We start from the raw sequence: 13,962 nt of genomic DNA on the forward strand, positions 1-13,962 counted from the left end.
TGCGTAGGCACACTTTGGTCTACTCGGCTGAGGGCAGATCAAAGTTCTGTAATGCACAGGCGTGAGAAAAGGTCAAAGACCACCCGCGGATGCCCACTACAGTACTTTGATCTGCCCTCAGCCAGGGCTGGGCAAAAAGACTGCGATCCCACAAGATGGAGGAGGCACTGGACTGAGGGCAGTATATAAAGGTGTTTTTTACGTTCTACAGAGCGGCCTGGGCTCTTATATACAGCATTCTGGAATGCTGTATGTAAGGGCTCACTGGTGCTGATCGCAGCTTATAAGGGAAAAACCTGGTTTAATAAAATCACTGTGTAATCAGCAGTAGATTATCATTAGAGGACTACTTGGCATGCTGTCAGGTAGTCCAGCATATATTCATAAGCTCTGTGTAAGGCTATGTTCACACTAGAAAAATGATTTTTCTTAAGAAATTTTCTTAAGAAATTTCTTGAGTGCAGGATTAGCGCGCCTGTGTTAAAACGCACCAATAACGCACCAAAAAACGCATGCGTTTTTACCGCGTTTTTGGTGCGCTTTTTTGCAGGTTGGTCCCTGCGTTTTTTAATGCTTTAACAGCAATAAATAATCTAGATCATAGATAATCGATAGATAATGGATAGATAGAAAGATGGATAGATGAATAGATAGATAGATAGATAGAAAGATGGATAGATGAATAGATGAATAAATAGATAATGGATAGATAGAAAGATGGATAGATGAATAGATAGATAATGGATAGATAGAAAGATGGATAGATGAATAGATAGATAATGGATAGATAGAAAGATGGATAGATGAATAGATAGATAATAGATGAGAAAGACCTATATAATGTCCCACCCCCCTGCATATTCTAAGCTGGCACCCTATAGTGACTTTCATGTGGCACTAAAGGGTGCTTAGCCTTATATTTAGCCAAAAAATAAATAAATAATTACAAAAAAACGACGTGGTGTCACCCTTATCTTTTGTAGCCAGCTAGGGTAAAGCAGATGGCTGCAGCCTGCAAATCACAGCTGGCAGCTTCACCTTGGCTGGTAATCCAAAACAGAGGGCACCCCATGCTGTTATTTTAAATTAAATAAATAATTTAAAACAAAAACCGTGGGGTCCCCCCAAAATTGTATCATCAGTAGAGTTGAGAGGATCGGTTATAATCCGGTTGCGGCAAATCCGGATCGGGTTGCCGCAGAAGTCCGGATCAGATCCGGAATCCTTTTACTGTAAATCAATGGGGGAGTGGGTGGGGGAAGAGAGAGACAAAAGTATTGGCACCCCTGCAATTCTGTCAGATAATACTCAGTTTCTTCTTGAAAATTATTGCAATCACAAATTCTTTGATATTATTATCTTCATTTAATTTGTCTTCAATGAAAAAAAAAAAAAAAATTGTCATAAAGCCAAATTGGATATAATTCCACACCAAACATAAAAAAGGGGGTGGACAAAAGTATTGGGACTGTTTGAAAAATCATGTGATGCTTCTCTAATTTGTGTAATTAACAGCACCTGTAACTTACCTGTGGCACCTAACAGGTGTTGGCAATAACTAAATCACACTTGCGGCCAGTTGACATGGATTAAAGTTGACTCAACCTCTGTCCTGTGTCCTTGTGTGTACCACATTGAGCATGGAGAAAAGAAAGAAGACCAAAGAACTGTCTGAGGACTTGGGAATCCAAATTGTGAGGAAGCATGAGCAATCTCAAGGCTACTAGTCCATCTCCAAAGACCTGAAAGTTCCTGTGTCTACGGTGCGCAGTGTCATCAAGACGTTTAAAGCCCATGGCACTGTGGCTAACCTCCCTAGATGTGGAAGGAAAAGAAAAATTGACGAGAGATTTCAACGCAAGATTGTGCAGATGGTGGATAAAGAACCTCGACTAACATCCAAACAAGTTCAAGCTGCCCTGCAGTCCGAGGGTACAACAGTGTCAACCCGTACTATCCGTCGGCGTCTGAATGAAAAGGGACTGTATGGTAGGATACCGAGGAAGACCCCACTTCTTACCTCGAGACATAAAAAAGCCAGGCTGGAGTTTGCCAAAACGTACCCGAGAAATCCTAAAACGTTTTGGAAGAATGTTCTCTGGTCAGATGTGACAAAAGTAGAGCTTTTTGGGAAAAGCCATCAACATAGAGTTTACAGGAAAAAAAGAGGCATTCAAAGAAAAGAACACTGTCCCTACAGTCAAACATGGCGGAGGTTCCCTGATGTTTTGGGGTTGCTTTGCTGCCTCTGGCACTGGACTGCTTGACCGTGTGCATGGCATTATGAAGTCTGAAGACTACCAACAAATTTTGCAGCATAATGTAGGGCCCAGTGTGAGAAAGCTGGTCTTCCTCAGAGGTCATGGGTCTTCCAGCAGGACAATGACCCAAAACACACTTCAAAAAGCACTAGAAAAGGGTTTGATAGAAAGCACCCCGGAGACTACTAAAGTGGCCAGCAATGAGTCCAGACCTGAATTCCATAGAACACCTGTGGAGAGATCTCAAAATGGCAGTTTGGAGAAGGCACCCTTCAAATCTCAGGGACCTGGAGCAGTTTGCCAAAGAAGAATAGTCTAAAATTCCAGCAGAGCATTGTAAGAAACTCATTGATGGTTACCGGATGCGGTTCGCAGTTATTTTGGCTAAAGGTTGTGCAACCAAGTATTAGTTGCTAAGGGTGCCAATACTTTTGTCTGGCCCATTTTTGGAGTTTTGTGTGAAATGATCAATGATTTGATTTTTATTTAATTCTCTTTTATGTTTTTTCATTGCAAGCAAAATAAATGAAGATAATAATACCAAAGAATTTGTGATTGCAATAATTTTCAAGAAGAAACTGAGTATTATCTGACAGAATTGCAGGGGTGCCAATACTTTTGGCCAGCACTGTAGAAGAACAATCAAATCCAGGTCCAGCGTAATCCAATAAGGGGGTCGCACGACGATCCATGCCATAGTCACTGTCCCAGTCAATGAAGAACAGAATGTTCCCCATTGGCTGGGAGAGCAGTGCAGTGACCTGAGCTAACATCATTAGGTCAGCCGAGGTCACTGCAGGGGATGACAAGTGCTGCCATGAGAAGGTTAGATGAGATCATTACCTGCTGTGACTATCTCCTGCACTCCTGACATCAGCACTTTCACTGACTTCTATGCCCGCCGCGTTCACAGCGAAGAATCGCGGGATCCAGTAATGTCACCGCTAGTGACAGTCTCGGGCCGCCTGCGAAACTTGATGTGAGAACGCGGAGGGCATAAAAGGCAGTGACAGCGCTGACGTCAGGAGAGCAGGAGATCATCACAGCAGGTAATGATCTCATCTAACCTCCTGACTGCAACGCTCGTCATCCCCGTGGCTGCTCGCACTGCAGTGTGAGAAGCTGCTGATACTGCAGTGCGGGCAGACATTGACATTGATGGCCACTAACGATGTTGTAGATGTCAAGGTCAGCGGTATGCATCAGCCACTGTTATCACCAGATGGCAATGGTGTTTGGTGTTACAGTGTGGGCAGGTGTGTCTAGTCAATACAGAACTGCCCTACAGTGTGTATGGTACAGAGACAAGCCCTACTACTTGAATAACATCATTAATACAGTCATAGTGCCCCTCCATAAACAACACAGGCCTAATTCCACCTTCATGGATGACAATGCTCCAGCTCATTGAGGTTCTCATCATTAGGGATTGGATGCTAGAGACTGGGGTAATAGAGGGGCCTTAACTTCTCCAGACCCAAATTCCATAGGAAACCTATGGGATCAGCTGAGTCGCCATGCAGAGGATCATAACTCTGCCTAAGAACCTCTATGACCTGAGGGACGCCCTTAAAAAGAGCAAGATGCCATACCTCTGCAGACAATAACTCCACCTGTGAACAGCACGAGAAGTCAGTGTGAAGATGGAATTGATGCTCAAGGCCACTTGCCAAGTTATTGAGACATTGACATTTTTGGGGGGTTATAAGTACCATTGTTGTTAGCTCTTGCTGAAGTAAATTATGTGAGAAGAAGGACCACCATTGCATGCTTCTATTTAAATGGCCTACTTTCATGATATCTTTGTAGTGTAAACCTTTTATGTTTGCCACAACTTTACACCTGGAATTTTTGTGAAATATATATATATATAATGTGTGTATTGCAATGGCCATTATAATATTCTAAATAGCTCCATTTATGTTATAAGGTAGAATTTATTTTTCTTTTTCACAGTGTGCGGCTGGAATTTTTTCTCATATTTATACACCATCCAGATACGCACCTGTTCACATTGTAAAGGTGCTGCCGGTACGGTTTGAAGTCAGGTTAGTACCAGCGTGGGAAACCAGCAAGGGAACCCCTGTTTCATTCTGTTTTTTTCTATTGTATAAAGCATATAAACAGGGAGTGATGCTCTGTTTTTGCTGGATTTGCACCCCAGCTCCTGGCTGCTTCATTAGCCTCCTTTTTGTTCATCAGCTGATCTTGTAGATTTTTAAAACCCAGAGAAGATGCAGTGCAGTGTAGGACCCAGCAACATAATGTGCTAGCCAGTAATGGTTACTTTTCAAGACCAAACAGGGAGAAAAATGATAGAATCACTCAATTATGAGGTAAAAATTATAGAATCATGAAAAGCAAACAAACAAAAGAACACTCCAATACATCACTAGTATTTTGTTGCACCACGTCTTGCTTTTATAACAGCTTGCAGCCTCTGAGGCATGGACTTAATGAGTGACAAACAGTACTCTTCATCAATCTGGCTCCAACTTTCTCTGATTGCTGTTTCCAGATCAGCTTAGCAGATTGGAGCCTTGTCATTGACCATTTTCTTCAACTACCACCAAAGATGTTCAATTGGATTGAGATCCGGACTATTTGCAGGCCATATCATTGACCTTTATGTGTTTTTTTTTCAAGGAATTTTTTTCACAGTTTTTGCTCTATGGCAGGATGCATTTTCCTCTTGATACATGATTTCATCATCCCCAAATATCCTTTCAATTGATGGGATAAGAAAAGTGTCCAAAATTTCAATGGAAACTTGGGCATTTATTAAAATGACAGCCATCTCCCCGATGCCTTTACCTGACATGCAGCCCTATATCATCAATGACTGTGGAAATTTATATGTTCTCTTCAGGCAGTCATCTTTATAAATCTTGTTGGAACGACACCAAACAAAAGTTCCAGCATCATCACCTTGCCCAATGCAGATTCGCGAATCATCACTGAATATGACTTTCATCCACAGTCCACGATTGATTTTCCTTAGCCCATTGTAACCTTGTTTTTTTCTGTTTAGGTGTTAATGATGGCTTTTGTTCAGCTTTTCTGTATGTAAATCCCATTTCCTTTAGGCGGTTTCTTACAGTTCTGTCACAGATATTGACTTCAGTTTCTTCCCATTCATTTCTCATTTGTTTTGTTGTGCATTTCCTGTTTTGGAGACATTTTGTTTTAAGTTTCCTGTCTAACGCTTTCATGTCTTCCTTGGTCTACCAGTATGTTTGCCTTTAACAACCTTCCCATGTTGTTTGTATTTGGTCCAGGTTTTAGACACAGCTGACTGTGAACAACCAACATCTTTTGCAACATTGTGTGATGGTTTACCCTCTTTTTTAGTTTGAGTTTGATACTGTAATCCTCTCCTTTGTTTCAATGGACATCTCATTTTGGAGCCATGATTCATGACAGTCCACTTGGTGCAACAGCAAGGTGTGATCACTCCTTTTTAGATGCAGACTAACAAGCAGATCTTATTTGATGCAGGTGTTAGTTTTGGGAATTAAAATTTACAGGGTGATTCCATAATTTTCCCCCTGTTTGGTCTTGAAAAGTAAGCGTTACTGGCTAGCACATTATGTTATCATGATTTTTTTTAGTGTTTATTAAAGCCAGAAAGTTGGCATTTGAAATGACTTTAGTTTTGTGCCATGTCTGTGATCTGCTTTTCTTAAACAAAAGTAAACAACTGAAAGAACATCCTCAGAGCCAGGTGAGTCCATAATTTTTGCTAGGGGTTGTGTGTGTGTGTGTGTGTGCATGTTATATATATATATATATATATATATATATATATATATATATATATATATATATATATATATATATATATATATATATATATATATATATATATATATATATATATATATATATATATATATATATATATATATATATATATATTGTGAGACTGTGACCGGGGTTATCTATGACGGCCGGTATGTCTCGCCCCGGTTGTGCTCACTCCATGATAGAAAGTAAATCCACTCTAGGGTTAATGCTGTTTCCCTACAGGCTGAAGGAAGGGTTAAATAGAATCAGGAACGAGGGCAGGTGTGCCGGGTGTGAGGGAGTGAACAGAACTCCCTGAGTTTTCTGCTGGAGAGGCACATGTATTGTGTTATGGACTTTTGTTTGGACATTAAAACTGTGTGCTGTGAACCTTAATGCCTGGATCCCGTGTCTTCTGCTGCGCAGCCGACCGTGCTACCTCACATATGGTGGAGAATGCGGGCATGAGAGCCGGTGAGGTGTAGCATCCATCCCTGGTGACCCAGCTGCGCATGACTTGGATTCGAGCGGCTATACTACAGCCCAAACCCGGCGACGCCATGGAGGACATACTAAAGCATTTGGCTCAGGCTAATGCACAGCAGCAACAGACCAATGCACACCTGCTCCAATCCTTGCAAGTGCAGGAAAAAAAACTCCAAGAACAGTTGGATCAGGCCAATGCACGTCAGCAGCAATCCTTGCAAGTGCAGGACAAAAGGCACCAAGAACAGATGGAGCAGGCCAATGCACGTCAGCAGCAAGCCTTGCAATTGCAGGAAAAAAGGCACCAAGAACAGATGGTTCTCCTGGCCAAGTCGATCCGTGCCGGACCGGCAGCAACAACCCCGGGACCGGGTGACGACGGCAGCGTCCGGAAAGCGGTGAGACAAGCGTTGCAAAAGATGACCCCGGGTGATGATGTGGAAGCGTTCCTGGCGGTGTTTGAGCGGGTGGCCGAGCGGGAAAAGCTGCCGACCCCGCAGTGGGCTTTGGTATTGTCGCCCTATCTGACGGGGGAACCCCAAAAAGCGTACCTGGACCTCTGTGCCGAGGACGCCATTGACTATGTGACCCTGAAAGCCGAAATACTGGCTCGGTTGGGGGTGAATACCTATGTACGGGCTCAGCGGGTAAATCAGTGGTTCTATGAGGAAGCCAAACCCGTACGCTCCCAGGCCTATGACTTGTTGCATCTTGTAAAAAAGTGGTTGCAGCCTGACACTCTGAGCCCGGCGCAAATGGTGGAAAGGGTAGTAGTGGATCGTTTTGTGCGCACTTTACCCGTCACCGTTCAACGGTGGGTCGGACAGGGTGACCCGAGTACCCTGGACCAATTAGTGTCCCTGGTAGAGCGGCATGTGGCTACGCAGGACTTGATACGGGACACTGAGACTTTGCGTACCGCCCGTCGGTCCGGCCCCTCCAAGCCTAAGGCCAAGGACCCACCGCTGACAACGGTACAGGAGTCCCCTACCGTCCCGTCTGAGGCCGCGGCCGCCATCCCTGAGGTCCGGAAGGTTCTGTACCCTAAACGACAACCCGTCAAGGGGGTTTCCGTCCCCATTAGATGTTGGCGGTGCCAGCGGGTGGGACATATGGAAGCCCAGTGTCCACTCACCACGGAGCCCATGGATTGTGGGGTTACCCGGCGGGGTTCAATGTATGCTCAGGTGGTGTGTACCGCTGACCTGGTCTCCCCAGAGACGGAGCCCCACTTGTGCCAAATACAGGTGAATGGATGTCCGGTTACAGGATTGTTGGATTCCGGAAGCTTAGTGACCCTTGTGCGATCCACCTTGAGAGCTAAAGTAAAGGCCACAGGACGCACCGTGGGGGTGGTTTGCATACATGGGGACCGCCGCGACTATCCCACGGGGATTGTCACCATCACAGCACCTTGCGGTCAGGTGCAACATGAGGTGGGACTTCTTAACACTCTTCCTTATGACGTGATCCTAGGAAGGGATCTGCCCTATTTTTGGACTTTATGGAGGGGACCCCCTAAGTCCCCTCAGATATTGATCAGTCCGGGACCTGAGCCCTACAATCCTGAATCCGGGACACCTGCCGTAGGGGTCACCATGATAGGGACAGAGTGTGAACCCGATAGGTCGCCCCTAGAGGTATTGGCAGGAGAGGCTGAGACGGTCGAGCCCATCCCGGAGTTGGAGGCGTCCCCGGATACGTTTGGGACAGCCCAACTCCAGGACCCTACGTTAATACATGCCCGGAGTCGGGTGACAGTAGTTGACGGGGTGGCACAGCTGCCCGGTGCCCAGGTAAGGTACCCCCATTTCGCTCTTAAGCAGGATTTACTCTACCGGGTAGATGAAATACGGGGCGTAGGGGTAGAACAGTTGGTGGTGCCCCAGCCGCATCGCCGGCGGGTCCTCGACTTGGCTCATAAACACCTGATGAGTGGCCACCTAGGGGTCAAGAAAACGCAGGAGCGAATATTGCAAAGGTTCTATTGGCCCGGGGTCTTTGGGGAGGTAAAACGGTTCTGCGAAACCTGCCCGGAGTGTCAGCTTACTGCACCCCTGACCCATTTTCGCAGTCCGTTGGTACCGTTACCCATTATAGAAGTCCCTTTTGAACGGATAGGGATGGATCTGGTGGGGCCCCTCGTAAAGTCCGCTCGAGGGCACCAACACATCCTAGTGATCGTTGACTATGCCACCCGGTATCCCGAGGCGATACCTCTCAGACATACTGCAGCAAAGCTTATAGCTCGGGAGTTGTTTGCTGTGTTCTGCCGGGTGGGATTGCCCAAGGAGATCCTTACGGATCAGGGGACCCCATTCATGTCTAAAGTGACCAAAGAGCTATGCCGGCTACTCCAGATCAAGCAGTTGCGTACGTCTGTGTATCATCCTCAAACGGACGGTTTAGTCGAGCGTTTCAATAAAACCCTGAAAACCATGCTAAGAAGGGTGATTTCAAAAGACGGGAAAGACTGGGATATGATGCTTCCCTATTTGATGTTTGCCATACGAGAGGTGCCACAGGCATCCACGGGGTTTTCGCCTTTTGAATTGTTATACGGGCGACATCCCCGGGGATTGTTGGACCTGGCAAAGGAAACATGGGAACAAGAGCCCACCCCCCATAAAAGTGTGATTGAACACATTTTGGGTATGCAGAACCGCATAAGCGCGGTCATGCCAATTGTGAAGGAGCATTTACAGGAGGCTCAGGCCGCGCAAAGCGGCCGCTACAATAGACAAGCCACCGTGCGGACCTTTAAACCCGGGGATCGGGTGTTGGTATTGATCCCCACGGCGGAGAGCAAATTCCTGGCTCAGTAGCAAGGCCCCTACGAGATAAAGGAAAGAGTAGGGGTGGTTAACTATAAAGTATTGCAGCCCGGTAGGCGGAAACCTGAACAAATATACCATGTCAACCTATTAAAACCTTGGCAGGAACGGGAAAGCCTGATGGCTGTTTTTTCCCCACCTCCCTCCTCTTCGGGTCGTTCACATCCGGCTCCAGCGACCTCCGGAGAGGACGAACCGGAAGTAAGGATTGGAGAAGCCCTCACCAAGCAACAGAGGCGAGAGGCCAGACGGTTGGTTCAGCAGAACCCCGATGTCTTCTCCGAGCTGCCCGGTAGGACCAGTCTGATACGACATGATATTGTCACCGAGCCCCACCTGAAGGTATGCCTGAAGTCATACCGGGTACCGGAGGCTCGACGACAAGCCATATCGGAGGAAGTAAAGACAATGTTACGCCTGGGGGTCATCGAAAAATCCCAGAGTGAATGGGCTAGTCCGATTGTCCTAATACCAAAACCCGATGGCTCCTTAAGGTTCTGCAATGACTTTAGGAGATTGAACGACATATCCAAGTTCGATCTCTACCCCATGCCCCGGGTGGATGATCTGATTGATAGGCTGGGACAGGCGCGATATTTTACCATGCTCGACCTGACCAAAGGGTACTGGCAGGTGCCACTAACGGAGTCCGCCAAGGAGAAAACCGCTTTTGTTACGCCGGAGGGTCTCTTCCACTATGTTGTCTTGCCTTTTGGGTTACATGGCGCTCCGGCCACGTTCCAGAGGTTGATGGACTTAGTGCTGGAACCCCACCAGGCGTATGCATCAGCGTACCTGGATGACATCATTATTTACAGCTCCGATTGGCAGACCCACTTGGAACAGGTACAAGCGGTGGTGGACGCGCTTCGAACAGCCGGATTGACAGCCAATCCCAAGAAATGTGCATTGGGACTCACGGAAGCCCGCTACTTGGGCTACGTGATAGGCCAAGGAGTGATTAAGCCCCAAATTAACAAGGTTGAGGCGATCCAGAAGTGGCCTAGACCCCTGACCACGAAGCAGGTTAGGGCCTTCCTGGGTATCGTGGGGTACTACAGGAGGTTTGTAAAAGATTTTGCGGGACTATCAGCCCCCTTGACGGACCTTCTCAAAGGCAAGAAGTCCGTCATGGTGCGCTGGACTCCGCAGGCCGAGGACTCCTTCCGGGCCCTGAAGGAGGTCCTGTGCGGACAGCCCGTTCTGGTCAACCCTGATTTCCGGAAGGAGTTCATAGTACAGACTGACGCCTCGGAGATCGGCCTGGGGGCAGTGCTGTCTCAGGTGGTTCAGGGGGAGGAACACCCCGTCACCTTCTTGAGTAGGAAGCTCACCCCTCCCGAGCGGAATTATAGCGTAGTGGAGAAGGAGTGCCTGGCGATCAAGTGGGCCTTGGAGTCCCTACGCTATTACCTGCTGGGACGACAGTTTCGCTTGGTGACGGATCACTCTCCACTGGTCTGGATGAGGTCCGCCAAGGAACGGAATGCCCGGGTTACCCGGTGGTTCCTTTCTCTGCAAAACTTCCGGTTTACGGTTGAACATCGGGCCGGTAGGTTGCAGGGCAACGCCGATGCTTTGTCCCGCGGCCCGTGTTTGATGGCGGGAGTTCAACCCCGCACGCTTGAACTGAGGGGGGGGGGTATGTGAGACTGTGACCGGGGTTATCTATGACGGCCGGTATGTCTCGCCCCGGTTGTGCTCACTCCATGATAGAAAGTAAATCCACTCTAGGGTTAATGCTGTTTCCCTACAGGCTGAAGGAAGGGTTAAATAGAATCAGGAACGAGGGCAGGTGTGCCGGGTGTGAGGGAGTGAACAGAACTCCCTGAGTTTTCTGCTGGAGAGGCACATGTATTGTGTTATGGACTTTTGTTTGGACATTAAAACCGTGTGCTGTGAACCTTAATGCCTGGATCCCGTGTCTTCTGCTGCACAGCCGACCGTGCTACCTCACAATATATAATATATATATATATATATATATATATATATATATATATATATATCTCGATAGATAATGTCATACTGTGTATGCACATTTTACATTTGGCTCTTGAAAAATTAAAGCTCTGCTGTGGCTAAGGGCTGCTAAGGCAGGATTACTTTGATATATAGTCACTGACCATCTACCGCTGATGTTACTTTTCCTACAGGCCTGCTACACAGACCAAGGCTAATATAACAACATAATATACTATAGAACTCATATACAGACATGACATAATATAGTATAACGCTGATATAACAACATAACATAGTATAGGACTAATATACAGACATGCCATAATATAGTATAAAGCTGATATAACAGCATAACATAGTATAGGACTAATATACAGACATGCCATAATATAGTATAAAGCTGATATAACAACATAACATAATATAGGACTAATATGACATAATATAGTTTATGGCTAATACATAGGCACAATATAGTATACGTGTCCTAATTTTTCTAGATAATCTGCTGGACATGGTGATGGAACAATGATAGGAGTGATATTGTCCTTCTAAACAATTTTGCGTGGAAGGCGGCTGTCTGAAGTGAGGTAAGTCGTACGCCATGGAAGCCACTTATCTTTTCATGTCATGCTTGGCATTTATAATGGAGGTGTTAAACACGTGCTAAGCTGGGTTACTACTGTATGGCGATGTAGTGGGGTAAATCGGTCTTTGACTTCCATGATGAAAATGAAATATTTTACCCTTGATATGAGCCCAATGTCGTGTGCTGAAGTGTGGCTGCTGGCATCTTAGCATTAACATCTGGTTACTAGCAACGATACTGAAATCCAGGATATCTCAATCCACCATTGAGAAGCGAAGTAATCTTCACATACTGGGAACTTCCTAATAAATAATTAATAGTAGCACATTCACTATAATGCATCTGCAACCTGTTGACATCAGACTGCGACCATTAAGGCCATGTTCACCAAGACACTATGACACAAATTCTTCAAAGTGTTTATGCCAGAATTCTGGCATAAAACTCTTCCAAACAGTAAAGGGTTATTCTCATCTCCATAGCCTATCCCAATATGTAGTAGGTGTAATAATATTAGCAAATACCTCTAATTAGAAATGTGGTATAGTTCTCTTGATACAGCCATGTCTATTACCTCATGTGCAGGCCATTGCAGCTTAGGTATCCATGGATGTGTCTGCTCATATAGTGACCGTTAGTTAGCTGCTCGTGATTGTAGCCATGGATGCATTGCAATGCACACGAGGCAAGAGGCATGGCTATATGCAGTTGAAACCAGAAATTTACGTACACTATCTATAAAGACACATCTGCAGGTTTTTCTCACTATCTGACAAGAAATCAAAATAAATATTTCCCATTTTAGGTCATTTAGGAACCAAAATTATTTATATTTGCCAAACACCAGAATAATGAGAGAGAGAATATTTTAAGGCATTTTTCTTACTTTCTGCAAAGTCAAAAGTTTACATACATTTCATTAGTATTTAGTACCATCTCCCTTAAACTCTATGACTTGGATGAAACGTTTTGGATCTCCTTCCACAGGCTTCTCACAATAGTTGGTAGGAATTTGGGCCCATTCCTCCTGACAAAACTGGTGTAACTGAGCCATGTTTGTAGGTCGCCTTGCTCACACCTGCCTTTTTCAGCTTTGCCCATAAATTTTCAATAGGGTTGAGATCAGGGCTTTGTGATGACCACTACAAAACATCGATTTTGATATCCTTAAAGGGAACTTTTCAGGTCCAATATGCACTCAGAACTACAAGTAGTTATGGGTACATATTTCTAATCCCTGCCTAACTGTTTCAGCATATATTTGCATACATAAAGAGATCTTTAGAAAAACTGTTTCTAAAGATCCTTCATGATCTGATAATCAGCGAAGGAACTAGTCACAAGGGCGTTATCTCCTCCACTAGTCTGCCCTCTTAGCATGTTAGCACGCCCCTCTGGGCATGCTGACATGCTATTCAATGCCTGGTGTCCTCGGCGGTGACGCGCTTTCCTGTGTTCGTTGCACAGGTGCCAGATTTAGGGTCAGTGCACATGATCAGAAGTTACGGCACTTCTGGTCATGCGCACCAGACTTTTCTGAAGCTGGAACGCATACACCAGGGTTCTTAGTGTGCATGACCGGAAGTGCCAGGACTAGTTGGGGGAAATAACGCCCCTGCAACTAGTGCCTTCAATCATTAGCATATTATGAAGGATCTTTAGAAAGACTTTTTTTCTAAAGATCTCTTTATCTATGCTAGTATATGCTGTGACAGTTGAGCAGGGATTAAAAATATGCACCCAGAACTGCTCATGGTTCTGGGTGCATATTGGACCTGACAGGTTCCCTTTAAGCCACTTTGAGCCACTTTGCCACTTTAAGCTTTACGTTCCTGGCTGATGTCTTGAGATGTTGCTTCAGTATTGCCACATAATCTTCTCTCCTCATGATGCTGTCTATTATGTGAAGTGCACCAGTCCCTCCTGCAGCTTAACCCCCAACATGATTCTGCCACCCCCATGTTTCACAGTTGAGGTGGTGTTCTTAAGTGGGCTTTACACGCTGCGACCTCGCTAGCATCGGCTAGCGATGTCGCGTGCG

General features: G+C 45.7%; 1 protein-coding gene across 4 annotated transcripts in view; it reads left to right on the plus strand.

Moving 5' to 3' along the window:
* BBS9 (Bardet-Biedl syndrome 9) overlaps positions 1-13,962 on the plus strand; it is a 704,556-nt gene that overhangs the window by 22,757 nt on the left and 667,837 nt on the right. For 3 of the 4 annotated variants that reach the window (XM_075315101.1, XM_075315104.1, XM_075315105.1), the window contains exon 2: positions 11,833-11,922. The exons of the other annotated variant lie outside the window; for it this stretch is intronic. The gene's annotated coding sequence lies outside the window, so the exon portion shown is untranslated. The remainder of the gene's footprint in view (positions 1-11,832; positions 11,923-13,962) is intronic. 4 annotated transcript variants of the gene reach the window in all.

The sequence above is a fragment of the Anomaloglossus baeobatrachus genome, chromosome 6 (genome assembly GCF_048569485.1).
Source record: "Anomaloglossus baeobatrachus isolate aAnoBae1 chromosome 6, aAnoBae1.hap1, whole genome shotgun sequence".
Lineage (NCBI taxonomy): Eukaryota > Metazoa > Chordata > Amphibia > Anura > Aromobatidae > Anomaloglossus > Anomaloglossus baeobatrachus.